Source organism: Bufo bufo, chromosome 4 (assembly GCF_905171765.1).
Source record: "Bufo bufo chromosome 4, aBufBuf1.1, whole genome shotgun sequence".
NCBI classification, from domain to species: Eukaryota; Metazoa; Chordata; class Amphibia; order Anura; family Bufonidae; genus Bufo; species Bufo bufo.
This window is the reverse complement of record NC_053392.1, coordinates 284,800,638-284,815,750: the sequence shown is the minus strand read 5'-3', so window position 1 is coordinate 284,815,750 and position 15,113 is coordinate 284,800,638.

The window sequence follows — 15,113 nt, the reverse complement described above, 5'->3', positions numbered from 1 at the left end:
TAAACAGTCCTTATTTCCATAGGGGCCCCCAGAGCTTACAATCTGATTACTCAGAGTGTCTCCTTCTATGTATGTCTTTTTGTTCCAGTCAGTCAATAGAGGCCAGCATGCTTTAAACTGTCTGTCACAGCTAAAACTGGAAATGGACCGAATGCTAAGGGCTCTTTCACACCTGCGTTATTGTCTTCCGGCATAGAGTTCCGTCGTCGGGGCTCTATGCCGGAAGAATCCTGATCAGGATTATCCTAATGCATTCTGAATGGAGAGTAATCCGTTCAGGATGCATCAGGATGTCTTCAGTTCCGGTACGGAACGTTTGTTGGCCGGAGAAAATACCGCAGCATGCTGCGCTTTTTGCTCCGGCCAAAAATCCGGAACACTTGCCGCAAGGCCGGATCCGGAATTAATGCCCATTGGAAGGCATTGATCCGGATCCGGCCTTAAGCTAAACGTCGTTTCGGCGCATTGCCGGAGCCGACATTTAGCTTTTTCAGAGTGGTTACCATGGCTGCCGGGACGCTAAAGTCCTGACAGCCATGGTAAGTGTAGCGGGGAGCGGGGGAGCAGTGTACTTACCGTCCGTGCGGCTCCCGGGGCGCTCCAGAGTGACGTCAGGGCGCCCCAAGCGCATGGATCACGTGATCGCATGGATCACGTCATCCATGCGCATGGGGCGCTCTGACGTCATTCTGGAGCGCCCCGGGAGCCGCACGGACTGTAAGTATACCGCTCCCCCGCTCCCCGCTCCTACTATGGCAACCAGGACTTTAATAGCGTCCTGGGTGCCATAGTAACACTGAAAGCATTTGGAAGACGGTTCCGTCTTCAAATGCTTTCAGTACACTTGCGTTTTTCCGGATCCGGAGTGTAATTCCGGCAAGTGGAGTACACGCCGGATCCGGACAACGCAAGTGTGAAAGAGGCCTAACTTCATTACGGCGTCCTCTACAATTAACTGATCAGACGGTGGCTATTCGTCTGCATCCCTGTTAAATAAGAAGTGTGAAGTCAGTTTCCTGAAAGGGAAGTTACCTGGGTGAAACTATAGACAGTCAGGCACCGCAATCTGAGATATGATTTTTACCCTTTTTAAGAGAGACCATGCATCTTACGGACATAAAAATTACGTCATCTTGTCCCTCAGAATTCACTGGACATTTACATATGACAAACATAACTCTAGGAGATGCCCAGGTAAAGTTATGGTGTTACCCCATCATAAAACAGGTTATAATAGTCATATTTGATATCCCTGAACTCCATATTTTGTGGGGAATGTGAATCTGTGCTCGTTACTTATGTACAGCGGAGACATCCCGAGATATGGCACATACCATATTTCAGAACTGGCATTCATCTCAGAAATACAGCCTGCCCAGCAGGCGGACTCTCAATTCCCCGCCTTGAGTCTGGGATCCTTATAACAAGGGCCTAGAATCTGCTAAAGGAGTTCTCCACTTTTAACAACACCTGGAGAGGGCCTCAGCCAGAGAACCCGTGGGCTGTTGGCATATTCGGATTATTACACTGGACAAAGGCTTTTTGGACTTTATCCCTGCAACGGACTATTTCACCAACGGACATCTTTTCTGCGGAAAATAAGTATTTTCTTTCTTTTCTCCCTTTTTGTTTATTGGACTATACTCTCCTTGATTATTGTTTTAATAATTACTGTACATCTTGATAATTTGTATTGTATATGTAATATATATATATATATATATATATATATATATATATAATAAATGACCTCCAAGTCATTTCTCTAGCCATTTGCCTGTTTTCAAACACTGCAAAAACTTACCCTAGCCTCTACGTAGAGAAAGCTACTTGGTTCTGTTATCCAGATAGTGGGTTCCTTGCTCCCATAAATTGCAAGGTGGTGGCAGTTAAACTACCCTGTCTGTGGTTCTGGTCCGGTCGCTCACACGCTTACTTGCGGTCAATCGGCGGTCCAATCCCTGCGCTTTCAGCCTATCGACTGTACGGACTCAAGTTAGACTGTCGGTGTGCTGAAGGTGGCTGGGAGGCCTGTTTGCGGATTGACCACTAGGGGCGCTGTGACTGTTTCGTGACGTATTGTGGCTGCGGCGGTCGCAGTTCGTCACAGGGGGGTTAGTTTTTTTTTGGAGGTGTGGTCCTAAACTTTTGATCAGCTGAAAAACAGCCTGTTTCAGTTTATTCGTAGTTTTCATTAAATTGAATGCTCAAAAAATGTCTTGTTTCACTCCCATTTCTTCTTGTTGCATGTTGAAGCTCTACTTGGAACCTTGTTAAGATCCAGCCATGCTAAATATAATATAAACTTTTGATCAGGACTGTACCATCTGAAACATTGCGAGTGCCCTCACGACTAAGATTACTGAATCACATGTTGATAGGCCTCAGGTGCTGAAGATATGCCAACCATCAGTCCATTGTATCTGAAAAGACCTTTATGGCAAGCAAATGTTGTAAGGACCTCGGAGGCTGGAATCAATTCAAAAGTTGAAAACAGTCTACTCATTCATCTCATGCAGAACATCTTCATTGGCGGGTGCTGGGTGCCGTGCTCTAAGCACAACCTTATTAACATGTCTCTGTCACGCTGGGTAGGATACAAGATACAGTAAACACACAGAAAACCACAAAACAAGCGTCTAGGCCAGAATCTGGGGATAAAGGTCACCTCCTGACAAATCCCTACCAGCTCTTCCTGGACTTCTGTGCCCACGTTCAGACCCTAAAGGTGGGAATCAATGTGCCCCCATGCCTAAGGCTGAAGATTCCCTAAAGTCCCTAAGATGGTGGAAAGGGGGAAAGAGGCTGCCTACTTCCTCAGGACCTGGAGGAGACAGGTGTCTCTCTAACAGCCTAGACAGAACACAAAAGGAAACCAAAACCAACTTATCTTGTAGCTGAGCAGAAACAGCAAATCCCCCTTTCCTCAGAGCAAGATAGAAGCTATAACCCGCACAGGACACTGGGAAGGGGCGTAATTTAAACTCATACAAACGACCCCACCCAGTGCACCTGAAGGGAGGCGGATACAGCTCAACTCCAAACCCAAAACAAACAAAAATCTACACACGTGCTGCTAACCTGGCAGACCTCCGCACATAACCTGAGCAGGGCATGACAGTACCCCCCTTCTACGGGTGACCTCCGGACACCCCGGCCCAACTTTACCCGGGTGGGCACTAACATCCACAGCCGGAACCCACATCCTCTCCTCGGGGCCGTATCCCCTCCAGTGTACTAGGTACTGAAGGGAACCCCAAAGAACACGTGAGTCGAGAACCCTAGAGATCTCGAACCCTAAATTGCCATCAACCAGAACAGGGGGAGGAGGCAACGGCGATGGTTCCACCGGTTTCACATATTTCTTCAGTAAAGACCTGTGGAACACATCATGGATCCTCCAGATCTGCGGAAGATCCAGACGAAACGCCACTGGATTGACAACCGCAGAACCGCAGATATTCTGTAAGGTCCAATAAATCTTGGACCCAGTTTCCAAGATGGTACTCTCAGCTTAATATTTTTAGTAGATAACCACACCATATTACCCACACACAGGTCCGGACCAGTCATATGTCTCCTGTCAGCCATTGGCTTATAACTCTCACCCATCTTCTCCAAATTCACTTGGATCCTCCGCCAGATAGAAGACAAGGCAGAAGAAAATCTCTCCTCCTCTGGCATCCTAGAGGAACCAGTCCCAGAAAAGGTACCAAACTGAGGATGAAAACCGTATGCGCCAAAAATAGGCGACTTACCCGTGGACTCCTGCCTACGGTTATTCAAAGCAAACTCTGCTAGGGATAAGAATGAGGACCAGTCCTCCTAGTTCTCAGCCACAAAGCACCTCAAGTAGGTCTCCAGGTTTTGGTTAGTACGCTCTGTCAGCCCATTCGACTGCGGATGAAAAGCCGAAGAAAACGAAAGTTGAATACCAAGACGAGAGCAGAACGCCCTCCAAAACCTGGAAACAAACTGCGTGCCCCTATCAGAAACCACATCTGAGGGAATGCCATGTAATTTCACGATGTTATCAACAAAAACCTGAGCAGGAGTCTTAGCATTGGGCAGACTAGCTAACAATACAAAGTGAGCCATTTTACTAAAATGGTCCACAACCACCAAAATCACAGTTTTCCCGGAGGAACGCGGCAGATCAGTAATAAAGTCCATAGACAAGTGCGTCCAAGGACGAGATGGAATAGACAAAGGAAGAAGTGAACCAGAAGGTCTCACAAGCTGCTACGTAATCCTCAACACTCTTACGTAACCCGGGCCACCAGAACCTCCGGGAAATAAGATCAAAGGTGGACTTGCCACGAGGATGTCCAGCAAGGACAGTATCGTGATGTTCCTTGAATACCTTCTATCGCAGTCCAGCAGGAACAAACAACCTCCCTGGGGGACAAGAATCAGGAGCCCCCTCCTGGGCTCCCAACACCTCCATCTCCAACTCGGGGTACAGAGCAGAGACCACCACCCCATCAGCCAAAATCGGAGCAGGATCCTCTGAATCACTTCCCCCAGGAAAACTACAAGACAATGCATCTGCCTTGACGTTTTTAACCCCCGGGGCGAAAAGTAACCACAAAATTGAACCTAGTAAAGAACAGTGACCATCTAGCCTGTCTAGGATTCAGACGCTTGGCAGATTGCAGGTAAGTCAAATTCTTATGATCAGTATATACCGTAACGGGATGAGACGCCCCTTCCAACCAGTGACCCCATTCCTCAAAGACCAATTTGATGTCCAGCAATTCCCTATCTCCTACATCATAATTCCTCTCGGCGACCGAGAGCTTCTTGGAAAAAAAAGCACACGGACGCCATTTGCCAGGAGATGAACCCTGCGTCAACACTGCTCCAACCCCCACCTCTGATGCATCCACCTCCACCACGAATGGCTGTGACACATTGGGCTGCATCAGAATGGGAGCAGACGCAAAACATTCCTTAATAGCCGAAAAGACCTGCAATGCCTCATCCAACCAGACAGAGAAGTCGACGCCTTTCCTAGTCATATCGGTCAAAGGTTTTACAATACATAGTACATAACATAGTACATAAGGCCGAAAAAAGACATTTGTCCATCCAGTTCGGCCTGTCTTCCTGCAAGTTGATCCAGAGGAAGGCAAAAAAAAACTGTGAGGTAGAAGCCAATTTTCCCCACTTTAGGGGAATAAAAAATTCCTTCCCGACTCCAATCAGGCAATCAGAATAACTCCCTGGATCAACGACCCCTCTCTAGAAGCCATAGCCTGTAATATTATTACACTCCAGAAATACATCCAGGCCCCTCTTGAATTCCTTTATTGTACTCACCATCACCACCTCCTCAGGCAGAGAGTTCCATAGTCTCACTGCTCTTACCGTAAAGAATCCTCTTCTATGCTTGTGTACAAACCTTCTTTCCTCCAGACGCAGAGGATGTCCCCTCGACACAGTTACAGTCCTGGAGATAAATAGATGATGGGATAGATCTCTGTACTGACCCCTGATATATTTATACATAGTAATTAGATCTCCCCTCAGTCGTCTTTTTTCTAAAGTGAATAACCCTAATTTTGATAATCTTTCAGGGTACTGTAGTTGCCCCATTCCAGTTATTACTTTAGTTGCCCTCCTCTGGACCCTCTCCAGCTCTGCTATGTCTGCCTTGTTCACAGGAGCCCAGAACTGTACACAGTACTCCATGTGTGGTCTCACTAATGATTTGTAAAGTGGTAGGACTATGTTCTCATCACGGGCATCTATGCCCCTTTTGATGCAACCCATTATCTTATTGGCCTTGGCAGCAGCTGCCTGACACTGGTTTTTGCAGCTTAGTTTGCTGTTTATTAAAATTCCTAGATCCTTTTCCATGTCAGTAGTACCGAGTGTTTTAACATTTAGTATGTACGGGTGACTTGCATTATTCCTTCCCATGTGCATAACTTTACATTTGTCAGTGTTAAACCTCATCTGCCACTTATCTGCCCAAGCCTCCAGTCTATCCAGATCGCTCTGTAGTAGTATACTGTCCTCTTCAGTGTTAATTACTTTACACAGTTTAGTGTCATCTGCGAAAATTTATATTTTACTATGCAAGCCTTCTACAAGATCATTAATAAATAATGGTAGAGTAGTTCAAGATAAATTTTCTATAATAATTGGTAAACCCCAAAAACCACATCAAAGCTTTCTGATTCTCCGGTCGATCCCATTCCAGAACCGCCCAGACCTTTTCGGGGTCCATACGAAAACCAGAGTCAGAAAGCAGATATCCCAGAAACGGAAGCTCCTGAACAGAAAACACACATTTCTCCAATTTAGCATATAATTTATTCTCCCGAAGGATCGACAAAACCTGTCTCACGTGATCCTGATGGGTCTTCAGATCAGGAGAGTAAATTAGTATGTCATCCAAGTAAATTACAATGAACCTTCCCACTAAATGATGGAAAATGTCATTGACAAATCGCTGAAACACCGCTGGCGCGTTAGTTAACCCAAAAGGCATAACCAGATTCTCTAAATGACCCTCGTGCGTGTTGAAGGCCGTTTTCCACTCATCCCCCTCCTTGATTCTGATCAAATTGTAGGCCCCTCTTAAATCTAACTTGGAGAACACCTTGGCTCCAACAATTTGATCAAAAAGGTCAGAAATCAAAGGAAGGGGATACGACTTTACGGACCGTAATGCGGTTCAATTCCCGGAAATCCAAACAAGGTCTAAGCGATCCATTCTTTTTCTTTACAAAGAATAAACCAACTGCGATCGGAGACTTACAGTCAGGACATAAATATTGGGAGATCAACACAATTCTAACATTTTTGGCTCTATACACCACCACAATGGATTTGAAATAAAACAAACAATATGTGCTTTAGTGCAGACTGTCAGCTTTAATTTGAGGGTATTTACATTTAAATCATTTGAACGGTGCAGGAATTACAACAGTTTGCATATGTGCCTCCCACTTGTTAAGGGACCAAAAGTAATGGGACATAATAATAATCATAAATCAAACTTTCACTTTTCAATACTTGGTTGCAAATCCTTTGCAGTCAATTACAGCCTGAAGTCTGGAACACATAGACATCACCAGATGCTGGGTTTCATCCCTGGTGATGCTCTGCCAGGCCTCTACTGCAACTGTCTTCAGTTTCTCCTTGTTCTTGGGGCATTTTCCCTTCAGTTTTGTCTTCAGCAAGTGAAATGCATGCTCAATCGGATTCAGGTCAGGTGATTGACTTGGCCATTGCATAACATTCCACTTCTTTACCTTAAAAACTCTTTGGTTGCTTTTGCAGTATGCTTTGGGTCATTATCTATCTGCACTGTGAAGCGCCGTCCAATGAGTTCTGAAGCTGTTGGCTGAATATGAGCAGATAATATTGCCCGAAACACTTCAGAATTCATCCTGCTGCTTTTGTCAGCAGTCACATCATCAATAAATACAAGGGAACCAGTTCCATTGGCAGCCATACATGCCCACGCATGACACTACCACCACCATGCTTCACTGATGAGGTGGTATGCTTAGGATCATGAGCAGTTCCTTTCCTTCTCCATACTCTTCTCTTACCATCACTCTGGTACAAGATGATCTTGGTCTCATCTTTCCATAGGATGTTGTTTCAGAACTGTGAAGGCTTTTTTAGATGTCGTTTGGCAAACTCTAATCTGGCCATCCTGTTTGTGAGGCTCACCAGTGGTTTACATCTTGTGGTGAACCCTCTGTATTCACTCTGGTGAAGTCTTTTCTTGATTGTTGACTTTGACACACATACACCTACCTCCTGGAGAGTGTTCTTGATCTGTTGTGAAGGGTGTTTTCTTCACCAGGGAAATAATTCTTCGGTCATCCAGCACAGTTGTTTTCCGTGGTCTTCCGGGTCTTTTAGTTTTGCTGAGCTCACCGGTGCGTTCCTTCCTTTTAAGAATGTTCCAAATAGTAGTTTTGGCAGCGCCTAATTTTTTCGCTATCTCTCTGATTGGTTTGTTTTGTTTTTTCAGCCTAATGATGGCTTGCTTCACTGATAGTGACAGCTCTGTGAATCTCATCTTGAGAGTTGACAGCAACAGATTTCAAATGCAAATAGCACACTGGAAATGAACTCTGGACCTTTTATCTGCTCATTGTAATTGGGATAATGAGGGAATAACACACACCTGGCCATGGAACAGCTGAGAAGCCAATTGTCCCATTACCTTTGGTCCCTTAACAAGTGGGAGGCACATATGCAAACTGTTGTAATTCCTACACCGTTCACCTGATTTAGATGTAAATACCCTCAAATTAAACCTGACAGTCTGCAGTTAAAGCACATCTTGTTCGTTTAATTTCAAATCCATTGTGGTGGTGTATAGAGCCAAATATGTTAGAATTGTGTTGATGTCCCAATATTTATGGACCTGACTGTAGATGGTCTAATATGACCCTTTGCCAAACTCTCGGCAATATACTTCCGCATGACCTCTCTTTCGGGTTGAGAAAGATTGTATAGCCGAGACTTTGGAAACTTAGCCCCTGGGATGAGATTAACCGGACAATCATATTCACGATGAAGAGGGTCCTGAGCCCCACCCTCCAAAAAAACATCCGCAAAATCAGAGAGATATTAAGGTAGAACCATAGTAGACACCCCTGAGATAGATGCATTAAGACAATTGTCCAAACAAAATTCCCTCCAACCAATGATCTGCCTTGCCTGCCAGTCTATAGTTGGGTTATGCTTTGTCAACTTTGTGCTTGGTCTAAAACCATAGGAGCGGGCAAGTCCTTTATGACAAAACAAGAAATTATCTCAACATGTGAATCACCCACCCTTAACTGAATACCATGAGCAATATGAGTGAGACTCCTTTGAGACAGAGGGGAAGAATCAATTGCAAACACCGGAATCTCTCTTTCTAAAGTGCAAGTACTTAAGCCCAGATTTTGAAGAAAAAGAAAATCAATAAGGTTTACTCCAGCACCACAATCAATGAATACTTCAAAATTACATTTTCCTGAGTCTAGCGCCACCATAGCTGGAAGGAGAAAACGAGTATTGCAGGGAGATTGCATACTTGCTTGCTCTGACACCCCATTCACACTACCAAGAGTCTGGGATGTTTTTTTTTTTTCCTTTATGTAAACCACTTTGTTGTTCTTTATCATCAACATGCGGTTTAACAAAAGGACAAGCATAAACAAAATGACCACTTTCTCCACAGTAATAACATAGCTTATGCAACGTCCTAAAGTTCCTATTACCAGAATGGAAAGACACCTGACCCAGCTGCGTGGGTTCCTCCCCTACCCCAGAATTACATGTCATATTACCCTGGGGAACCGGTGGGACGAAACCACTCACAGAAGGGATCCCTCGCGCGGAAGGAGCCTTACACCTCTCTCTAATGCGTCTATCTAACCGTACTGCTAAAGACATAGCATTCTCCAATGTATCCGGATACTCATGAAAAGCGAGGGCATCTTTCAATCTCTCAGACAACCCGTGACAAAACTGACTACGTAGCGCCGGGTCATTCCACTCAGACTCCGTAGCCCATCTCCTAAACTCAAAGCAGTACGCCTCTGCAGTATGTTCTCCTTGTAATAAATTACGCAACTTAGATTCCGCCATCGAGACCCGATCTGGGTCATCATAAATTAATCCCAAGGCTTTAAAAAATTCATCCACTGACCGGAGGGCCAGAGAACCGGTCGGCAGAGAAAAGGCCCAGGACTGCGTGTTCCCTTTAAGCAGGGATATGATTATCCCTACTCTCTGATTCTCATAACCAGATGAAGACGGCCGCAGCCGAAAATACAGCTTGCATGACTCTCTAAAGCGGATAAAGTCATCCACACCCCCTGAAAATCTAACAGGGAGAGCGACTCTAGGCTCCCCAGAAATTTTACTTCATCCTATAGCACCTGATGTCAGAGCATTCTGACACCATGCGACAGAATTGCGTAGATCAGCAACCTCTAGGGATAATCCCTGCATGCAATCAAATAACGCATCAATTGGCTCCATCTCAAAGCAGCTGAGAAATGGCAGTCTAGGTATTGGCGGGTTATAATGTCACGCTGGGTAGGATACAAGATACAGTAAACACACAGAAAACCATAAAACAAGCTTCTAGGCTAGAAGCTGGGGATAAAGGGCACCTTCTGACAAATCCCTACCAGCTCTCCCTGGACTTCTGTGCCCACGTTCAGACCCTAAAGGTGGGAATCAACGTGCCCCCGTGCCTAAGGCTGAAGATTCCCTGAAGTCCCTAAGATGGTGGAAAGGGGGAAATAGGCTGCCTGCTTCCTCAGGACCTGGAGGAGACAGGTGTCTCTCTAACAGCATAGACAGAACACAAAAGGAAACCAAAACCAACTTATCTTGTAGCTGAGCAGAAACAGCAAATCCTCCTTTCCTCAGAGCAAGATAGAAGCTATAATCCGCACAGGACACTGGGAAGGGGCGTAATTTAAATTCATACAAACGACCCCACCCTGTGCACCTGAAGGGAGGCGGATACAGCTCAACTCCAAACCCAAAACAAACAAAAATCTACACACGTGCTGCTAACCTGGCAGACCTCCGCACATAACCTGAGCAGGGCATGACAGTCTCATATATACACAAATCCTAAATATAGGTCATCAGTATCTAGAGACCAGGCTGAACCTTAAAGGAATTTTCCAGGATTTTACTATTGATGGTTTATGCTCAGGATAGGCCATCAATATCTAATCGGTGGGGGTCCGAAACCAAGCACCCCCACCAATCGCGTAGTGGACAGAGTTGGCTACAATAAAATAAATGGGAGTTCAGCTGCAGTAAATCGTTCTGTCCACTACACTATGGATGGAGCTTCATAGTTCTGACACCAGAACAACTCGGTAACTGCTCATCAGCGGGGGTGCAGGGTGTCATAACCCCACTGGTTAGATATTGATGGCCTATCCTGAAGATAAACCACTATAAATATTAAGGGGGTTAAAGTAAAAAGGAGTTTCTAAGCCATATTTTTTTTAGGGAAAACTGTTGGGAACTGGTAAAAAAACAAGAGAATTAACCCTAAACTTCCCAGCCCCCTCCAATCCAGCGGCGCGGCTCCTCCCTCCCTGAGCTGCAGCGATGATGTCCCATACACCACTGCAGCCAGTCACTGGCATTAGCAGTGTATGGCCTGAGGGAGCTCATTACTAAAGCTGTGTTCCCATTGTGACAAGCTCAGTCCACTTCAAAGTAGACAGCCGTGTAGTACTGGAGCTACACCCGAACAGCTGATCAATGGGAGTTTGGTGTATTGGAACTCCGCCAATCAGCTACTGATGGATTGTCATGAAAATAGGATGGCACTTAGTAAAAGCTGGACAACCCCTTTAAGTGCTCTTATTATCAGATATCTACACTGCTCAAAAAAATAAAGGGAACACAAAAATAACACATCCTAGATCTGAGTTAATTAAATATTCTTCTGAAATACTTTGTTCTTTACATAGTTGAATGTGCTGACAACAAAATCACACAAAAATAAAAAAATGGAAATCTAATTTTTCAACCCATGGAGGTCTGGATTTGGAGTCACACTCAAAATTAAAGTGGAAAAACACACTACAGGCTGATCCAACTTTGATGTAATGTCCTTAAAACAAGTCAAAATGAGGCTCAGTAGTGTGTGTGGCCTCCACGTGCCTGTATGACCTCCCTACAACGCCTGTGCATGCTCCTGATGAGGTGGCGGACGGTCTCCTGAGGGATCTCCTCCCAGACCTGGACTAAAGCATCTGCCAACTCCTGGACAGTCTGTGGTGCAACGTGACGTTGGTGGATAGTAGGGATGTCCCCGATACCACTGCCGATACCTGTGCGCCGCTTCTATGTGTCCGTCCGCGGCCCCTGCATCTCCCACAGCTAACAGCTTCACAGGCAGCAGCAGGCAGTGTAATTGGAGCCTAGAGTGGAAGCTAGGCCCGCCCCTCCCCGCCCTCCAACCAATCAGAGGCAACCAGCACTGACTCACAGCACAGGGACTCAGAGAATCATCTGACAGTTTATTAGTTAAAAGAATCCAATGAGTCACAGACCGTGTCACCGAGTCCCCGCCAGGCTTCCTGCTTTGCGGCTACCTATAAGTCCGTCCGGGGGGAAGGGGGGGCATTATTAGCATAGCATGTAGTGGAGCTGTGTGTGTACAGGGTGCATGTAGCAGAGCAGGAAGTCTGGGGTGACACAGTCTCTGACTCATTCGATTCGTTTTAACTAATAAACTCTCAGACAATTCTGAGTCCCTGCAATAACTATAATTACATCACAGTCTGCTCCACTGCATTCACTGCAGCAGAGCTGTGTTTGCCAGGAGCGAGTCCCTCTAAAAGTGATAGTGTCTGTCTTCTATGGCCCTGGTCCTTCCCTTCCTGCCTGCAAGCTGCACATTGATCTCTAAAAGCAGGCATTAGGGCAAGAAGAAATATACATTACTGTATGATGGCCACAAGACTATTATACTGAGGGGGGGCTTCAAAAATTGTTGTCCTGACTCCTTACAGTAGCGTCTCCTTGTGGCCGTCCCCATACAGTATAATGTCTCCTTATGGCCGCCCCCATACAGTGTAACGTCTCCTTGTGGCTGCCCCCATACAGTAGCCTCTCCTTGTGGCTGCCCCCATACAGTATAACGTCTCCTTGTGGCTAGCCCCATACAGTATAACGGCTCCTTGTGGCTGCCCCCATACAGTATAACGTCTCCTTGTGGCTGCCCCCATACAGTATAACATCTCCTTGTGGCTGCCCCCATACAGTATAACGTCTCCTTGTGGCTGCCCCCATACAGTATAACGTCTCCTTGTGGCTGCCCCCATACAGTATAACGGCTCCTTGTGGCCGCCCCCATACAGTATAACGGCTCCTTGTGGTCGCCCCCATACAGTATAACGTCTCCTTGTGGCTGCCCCCATACAGTGTAACGTCTCCTTGTGGCTGCCCCCATACAGTGTAACGTCTCCTTGTGGCTGCCCCCATACAGTATAACGTCTCCTTGTGGCTGCCCCCATACAGTGTAACGTCTCCTTGTGGCTGCCCCTATAACGTCTCCTTGTGGCTGCCCCCATACAGTGTAACGTCTCCTTGTGGCTGCCCCCATACAGTATAATGTCTCCTTGGAATGTTATAGTTCTGTTTTTGGGCCTTTTGGTTGGTCAGTGGTCAGAAAATACATGTGTGTGTATTTTATTGTTAAAATTAGTATCGGTAATTGGTATCGGTGAGTACTTAAATAAAAGTATCGGTACTCGTACTCAGTCTTAAAAAAATGGTATCGGGACATCCCTAGTGGATAGAGCGAGACATGATGTCCCAGATGTGCTCAATTGGTTTCAGGTCTGGGGAACGGGCGGGCCAGTCCATAGCATCAATGCCTTCGTCTTGCAGGAACTGCTGACACACTCCAGCCACATGAGGTCTAGCATTGTCTTGCATTAGGAGGAACCCAGGGCCAACAGCACCAGCATATGGTCTTACAAGGGGTCTGAGGATCTCATCTCGGTACCTAATGGCAGTCAGGCTACCTCTGGCGAGCACATGGAGGGCTGTGCGGCCCTCCAAAGAAATGCTACCCCACACCATTACTGACCCAATGTCAAACTGGTCATGCTGGAGGATGTTGCAGGCAGCAGAACGTTCTCCACGGCGTCTCCAGACTCTGTCACGTCTGTCACATGTGCTCTGTGTGAACCTGCTTTCATCTGTGAAGAGCACAGGGCGCCAGTGGCGAATTTGCCAATCTTGGTGTTCTCTGGCAAATGCCAAACGTCCTGCACGGTGTTGGGCTGTAAGCACAACCCCCACCTGTGGACGTCGGGCCCTCATATCACCCTCATGGAGTCTGTTTCTGACCGTTTGAGCAGACACATGCACATTTGTGGCCTGCTGGAGGTCATTTTGCAGGGCTCTGGCAGTGCTCCGCCTGTTCCTCCTTGCACAAAGGCGGAGGTAGCGGTCCTGCTGCTGGGTTGTTGCCCTCCTACGGCCTCCTCCACGTCTCCTGATGTACTGGCCTGTCTCCTGGTAGCGCCTCCATGCTCTGGACACTACGCTGACAGACACAGCAAACCTTCTTGCCACAGCTCGCATTGATGTGCCATCCTGGAAAGACTGCACTACCTGAGCCACTTGTGTGGGTTGTAGACTCCGTCTCATGCTACCACTAGAGTGAAAGCACCGCCAGCATTCAAAAGTGACCAAAACATCAGCCAGGAAGCATAGGAACTGAGAAGTCGTCTGTGGTCACCACCTGCAGAACCACTCCTTTATTGGGGGTGTCTTGCTAATTGCCTATAATTTCCACCTGTTGTCTATCCCATTTGCACAACAGCATGTGAAATTAATTGTCACTCAGTGTTTCTTCCTAAGTGGACAGTTTGATTTCACAGAAGTGTGATTGATTTGGAGTTACATTGTGTTGTTTAAGTGTTCCCTTTATTTTTTTGAGCAGTGTATTTTCTGTAAATATATGGGTATGGAGGTATAATATAATTTTATAATTCAGGTTTTAGTTGTGTATGTCAAAAGTAGGGCTGAAACGATTACTCTAATTAATCGATTAACTCAACACAAAAAAATCCTCAAATTGAATCGATGATTCGTTTGTGCCATGTGACCACAGAGTGTGAGTGAAGAGCTTGCTATTACTCACGCTCTGTGGTCACCTGCCTGCTCGCACTGGATCCTGATGTACACACATCTTTGGGACATTTTAGTTCACTGGCGCTGCGGCTGGGCACTGATGGCTAGGAGGGGCAGTGGGGGAACTGATAGCAGTGGAGGAAATGATGGCAGTGGGGGAGCTGGTGGCACTGGGAGGGGGAGCAACTGATGACATGGGGGAGCTGGTGGCATTGGAGGGGGAGCTGATGGCACTGGGTGGGGAAGAGCTGAAGGCACTGGGGGAGTGGAGCTGATGGCACTGGGATGGGGGAGAGCTGATGCACTGGGGGAGTGGAGCTGATGGCACTGGGGTGGGGGAGAGCTGATGGCACTGGGGTGAGGAAGAGCTGAAGGCACTGGGGGAGTGGAGCTGATGGCACTGGGATGGGGGAGAGCTGATGCACTGGGGGAGTGGAGCTGATGGCACTGGGGTGGGG